At 28.3% G+C, this 6,552-nt stretch overlaps 1 pseudogene; it reads right to left on the bottom strand.

The window, feature by feature from the left end:
• Positions 1-4,074: 4,074 nt before the first annotated feature.
• Positions 4,075-5,841, bottom strand: LOC145101231 (3-ketoacyl-CoA synthase 5 pseudogene; annotated as a pseudogene).
• Positions 5,842-6,552: the final 711 nt, after the last annotated feature.

The raw sequence follows: 6,552 nt of genomic DNA, 5'->3' as shown, positions 1-6,552 counted from the left end.
TATTATTTGATTATCAATCGTTCAATCATTCATGATCTTTTTAAATGAGACGTTTATGATTTAATTGTAAGGTAATTAAAAGTGAAATAAGATTTAGCCATTGCAATTTGCACCTCTAATTTATGTTATGCTAATGAAAAACACAATGACACGAGACTCTCGTAAAATACAAATCGTTTAATTGTTTTATAACTTAGGTTTTCTAATAACATATGAGGGCTAAAAGTCATTTTGGATTTTATAGTTATTATTATTCTTTTTAGATTCTATTACAGAATATTTTGACATCAATTATAAACATCTTTTATTTATAATTTTAACTTTTCCTTTAATTCATTGTATTTACATTATCAATAATTTATATGGTTAATTATTTTTTCATATGTTGTAATAGTAAATCAATTTATTTCGTAATAAAAAATTGGAATCCCAATGCCGACAATTTTTGGAGTGGTTTTGAAGTATTAAAAATCGACATAACATGTTCCATTATCAGTTCCAATATTCTAGGGTCATAGGTTCTAATTTTAATAGGCCTATATATAAAAAATGACCAAAAACCATAGATAAAATTATAAATTTCAACATATTCCTATCACCTCATGCATTTGAAACCTCCACACAAACTTCCAATCACCTCATGCATTTGAAACCCCCACACATTTTCACCTTCAAAGTAATTAATCACACACATGAAAGGTTTTTTTAACTTATATAATATGTGTAATAAAAAATTAATGGATAGTTTACTATAAAAATGTCATTCTCTTTGAGTAGACACACAAATACAAATCACATACAAAATTCACAAAGAAAACAAGTTTAAAGTTTTTGTGTTGGTTTGAGGGCTTTGGACCATTTAGCCATGTTAGTTTTAAAATGGGTATGTAAACCATTATCATTTTAAAGCTACAACTTTTTAATATTTTGGATAAAATACTTGAATTATTAATTTTACAGAATCAATTTAAATATAAATTTTAGTTCAACTTAAACAATCCAAAGAATAATTTGTAAATAGTTAAAAATGATAAAATGTAGTGTCTTTCTAATAATGATTATAAGTTGGTTAACAATGTTAAATAAATATCAAACCTAAAGTGTAATTTCAATATTAAAATAATATTTTTACTTCTACTTATAAAGTTATCTCTTTAACTTTTAACATGTTATACTTAACTTAATAGATTTAATATGTTGTTGTATGTAGACCATTATCAGTTTACAGCTACAATTTTTGAACAGTTTAGATAAAATACTTATTTTGTTAATTTAGATATAACATTACATGGTCAAATTAAATATAAGCTCCAGTTCCACTTAAAAAACTCAAAAAATATTTTATGAGTAGTTAAAAATGATAAATTATAGTGCTAAATGAAAAAATAAAACTGTAATCTCAATTTAACTAAAATATTTCTTAAAATTATTTTTATAATCATTAAAAAATGTCAAACAAGTAGTTTAAAATAACTTACAATGATAATACTTAAGCCTAACTCTACATAAACTACTATATTGTTATCTTTAAAAACAAAAAATAATATTTGATGTTTTAAATAATTACAATGATAGAAATTAAAACGCTGAGCAAATAAATCTTAAAAAATTAATTAACAATAATAATTACTATAAATAACATTAAACCATATATTATTTTTTATTTTTATTTATGAATAACCCGTGGGTAGAGATCATTCAAACGATTGAGATTATGCAGTTTTAATAGACGTATATATTATCATATAATTCAAAATAATCAATATATTATATCAACTTAGTATACGAATTATTATATCAAATTTAACAACAACGTTATTGTTATATTTAAGAAAACATATATTTATAAAGATTTCAACTATATAGGTATTTTTACGCAACGCACAGACATTTGCTAGTCTATATCTATATCTATCTATATCATATCATAGTATACTATAAAGGAAACATTTTTCCTTTCACCGTATTTATTTGAAACTCCTATGACTTTTCAATTTATTTCTAATAATGATTATAAATTTGTTCGTAAGGTTAAATAAATATCAAACCTAAAGTGTAATCATATATAAACTAAATTTCAATATTAAAAAAATATATTTACTTCTACATAAAAAGTTATGTTTTTAACTTTTAACATACTATACTTAATTTATTAATTTTAATATATTGTTGGATGTAAACCATTATCGTTTTAAAGCTATAAATTTAGAAAAATTTGTATAAAATACTTAAATTATTAATTTAAATATCATATTACATGGTAAACTTAAATATAAATTTTAGTTGAACTTAAACAATCCAAAAAATATTTTGTAAATAATTAAAAGTGATAAATTGTAATGTCTTTCTAATAATAATTATAATTTGGTTAATAATGTTAAATAAGTATCAAACCTAAAATGTAACCATAAATAAACTAAATTTCAATATTAAAATAATATCTTTACTTCTACTTATAAAGTTATGACTTTAACTGTTAACATATTATACTTACTTTATTAAATTTGATATGTTATTGTATGTAAACCATTATCAGTTTAAACCACAACTTTTGAACAGTTTGAAAAAAAAATCGTAAATTGTTAGTTTAAATATAACATTATAATGTCAGCTTAACTATAAATTTCAGTTCTACTTAAAAAACCTAATGAATATTTTATGAATAGTTAAAAGTGATAAATTGTAGTGCTAAACGCAAAAACTAAATTGTAAGTTCAATTTAACTAAAATATTTCATATATATATATATATTTTTATAATCGTTAATAGTTTTCAAATAACTAACTTAAAATAACTTAAAATAACAATAGTTAAAAATAACTCTCTCTCTCTCTTATATATATATATATATATATATATATATATATATATATATATATATATATATATATATATATATAATGAAACACCAATAATACATGTAATATATGTCATTAATGATGTTGATTATACTAGTGTCTTGCAAACATTAGAAAGATATTGAAACTAAAGATATAATCGACTTAAAAATATAATTATTATATTTTGTTATTGTTTGTCGACTTTATTATTGAAACATAACATTTATTTTGATAATGATTTATACTTCAATTTGCAATTAAATTATATTCAAAATCTATAGATTCATATTTCTATCATTAAATATTTTTTTCATAAAATTATTTAATTCAACGCAATCGCACGGGTATATTCTTTTATATTCACTCCTATTACCATTCTTTACCCCCTTCCCCCTTTGATTACATATATTAATCTAGTTATTATTTCAAACTTTCCAAAAATATTTATGTGAAAAGGATGTTAATAAGACACCCTTAAACACCATATTATCATTTTTATAAAAAGTCAATCTATAATCAATTTTTTCAGAAAACAATGAAATTTTAATAAATAAAAATATTTCAAAAATTAATTAAAATGTCTATATGGTAAAATGAGATGTCTTTTTAACCACCACATTAAAAAAAAAAAAAAAAAAAAACCATTTCAAAACACCTCAGAGATCATTTTGACGAGATGGCTGGGTTCTCCTATCAATTTTTCTTAGGATAGTGGTTCCCAAAAAAAAAAAAAAAAGACCACCTAAATCATAAATCGACGATAAAATTGCGCACAACAACTTTTTGAACAAGAAAGGGTAAATAGTACACAGGTAAAAACATTACGTTATAAATCAATTATAGAGAGTAAAACTTTGCATCAAACAAACCACCTGCATTTTATGGAAAAAATATTATGATCCATATTCGTACTCTTTATAAACTAATTAACGTGATAAAGGATACATCGAAAAGTTCATGTCTGGCCATTTGAATGACCTTTAAAGAACAAGAATGTTGGTAGTACGTATCAAACCCACCTCCCCCCTTCTCCTTTTTTTTTCCCAAACAATAAGACTTCGGGATGATCTATCAAGTATCAAACCAACAAAAAAAGTAAAACATTCCGTCTTTTTCAGTTGGTACAAACCATATATATAGAAACTAAAAACCAAATCTGTAGAGTGATTTAAATAATAATAATAATAACAATAATAATAATAATAATAATAATAATAATTTCAGCCCTTCAAAATAAAAAGAAAATAATGATAAGTTATGATTTATGTAAACAAATAAAATGACATTTACCAAATAAATTTTTGCTATATTTAATTTCCCTTGTTTTTTTGGATTACATAAAATCTTTTTATTTAAGGTAATGTAAATCGACATGTTTGTCGGGGTCTTCCAAGTAACATGACATGCTTTCCCAGGCTTATTAGGGCTTCACAGCTTCTGGCTCGTTAACTGGGTACCTGTGGATGCAATCAGCCCAGGCACCATTTTTTGCTGCTTCGATTTCTCTGTTACATACCCAGACTGCACTGTTGCATTTAAATCCACTACCAAACCCTATTTGCCAAACCCTATCTCCTTTCTTCATTCTCCCTTTGGCTTCCATGTAACCTATCTCGTACCATAATGACGATGACGATGTGTTTCCGAAGCGGTGCAATGTCATCCTTGAGGCTTCGACATGCTCCGACGTCAGCCGAAGGCTCTTCTGAAGCTCGTCGATAACCGCACGTCCACCTGCGTGAATGCAGAAATGACGGAATGCCTTCTTGAAGTCGGGAATGTAGGGCTTTAGATCAAGCTTAAGAAACTTTCTCCCAAAGAGATTGAAAATAAACAAGAGTTGCTCCGATGCGGGAAGAACCAATGGTCCGATGCTGCTTATGTTCGACTTCAAGGAATTCCCAGCGATCACCATGAGATCTAGGTTTAGCGCTATTCCGACATGACCCTCTTTATCTTCTTCTTGTGTGACACAACGATAAGATTTATCTTCAGACCCTTTGTGGGTCCGAACCACATGCAAGAGTGTGTACTTAGCATGTTTACGTTGTGACCTTTTATTGGTCAAGAGAATGGCTGCGCCTCCAATTCTGAAAAGACAGTTTGGAACGAGCATGGATCTTTCTTTACCCGTGTAAGAATTCGGGGTGATAATCTCAGTACTTATCACAACCGCATACGATTCATGATGTACTTGGAGTAGGTTTTTGGCGAAATCTATGGATATTAACCCAGCGCTACACCCCATTCCCGACAAGTTATAGCTCTTGACGTTACTTCTCATCTTATACTTGTTAACCACCATGGCTGAAATCGAAGGAGTTGGTGCAAAGAGGCTGCAGTTTACGATCAAAATATCGATATCCTTCGGACTAATCCCTGTTTGCTGAAGTAAAGAATCCATGGCTGAGAAAATGACCATCTCAGCCTCATCTCTAGCATCCATCATATTAGGTTTTGGTGGTAGATAGTGTAATGAATGTGGTAAACATGTTTCCTCACCCAAACCAGATCTATCGAATATCTTAACTTGGAAAGAAACGCTTTTGGGCTCCGAGGCCAAGATGATATGGGCGTGTTCAACCGCAGTGGCATATGGCACTCGGAGCATGGATGGTGGCTTGAAACAAGCGAAGTCGACGAGGTAGATGGTTTGAGGCTTGTTCAAGAAGTAGAATGCGAGAATGGAGATTGCTAGCAAACAGAAAGTGAGTGTGTGGATGAAATAATTATCATCAAGAAGTTGGTATGGGGCTTGTTTGAATGCTTGAATAAAGATAGCAAAGATTATGGTTACGAGGAGAAGCTTGGGGACATGGTTGGTGAGATACTCATAGGATCGTTTTGCAGACCGGAGCATTTTGATTTTTGAAGAAGATAATGAGGATCTAAAGAGAAATGTGATGAGGACAGAAGTGCAATGAAGGGGAAGGACCAAAACATCAGTATATTTAGTGAAGGGGAAGGTGAAGATTTAAAGAGTAGACGGGAATTAAAATGTTTGTGGAGGGCAGATGAGAAGATTAAATGACCTTATCGATTGTTATATTATTACTTCATTACGTATATTAATTATTAAATATAGTACATATAATTCGCAACTTCGATGAGGATAAGAAAAAGTATATTGGTCAAAGTTAATAGTATGGTCGGATGGAGTTGGATCAGAGCCAAAGCAAATTTTTTGTTTATTTTTTTTATGAGTAAATTAGAGAAAGAGTAAATTACACGAATGGTCCCTATGGTTTAGGGTAATTTATGTGTTTGGTCCCTAACTTATTTTTTTTAACTCGAAAGGTCCCTACTGTTTGTTTTTGTTATGCGTTTGATCCATGTCTCACCTAAAAAGACTATTTTACTCTTGATTTTTTTTTAACTTATTTAAATAAACACATCTCCAATCTAAACTCCCTCAAATTACCCTACTTGTCATACTATTTTCCCTATTTAAATAATAGTCTTTTTAGGTAAGACAAGGACCAAGCGCGAAACAAAAACAAAAAGTAAGGAACAATCGCGTAACAAAAACAAATATTAGGGACCTTCTGAGTTAAAAAGATAAGTTAGGGACCAAAAACATAAATTACCCCCAAACCATAGGGACCATTCGTGTAATTTACTCTTAGCGAAATTGTCTATATGTATGGTTTGGTGAATTTGGAGGTTTATGTAAACTTCTGAAAATATGATATTTGCATTGTGGTTTCTATGA

Source organism: Lactuca serriola, chromosome 4 (assembly GCF_051521515.1).
Source record: "Lactuca serriola cultivar US96UC23 chromosome 4, Lser_US96UC23_V15, whole genome shotgun sequence".
In the NCBI taxonomy this organism is placed as follows: Eukaryota; Viridiplantae; Streptophyta; class Magnoliopsida; order Asterales; family Asteraceae; genus Lactuca; species Lactuca serriola.
The sequence above is the reverse complement of the archived record's forward strand: the minus strand, read 5'-3'. Positions and strand labels throughout refer to the sequence as shown.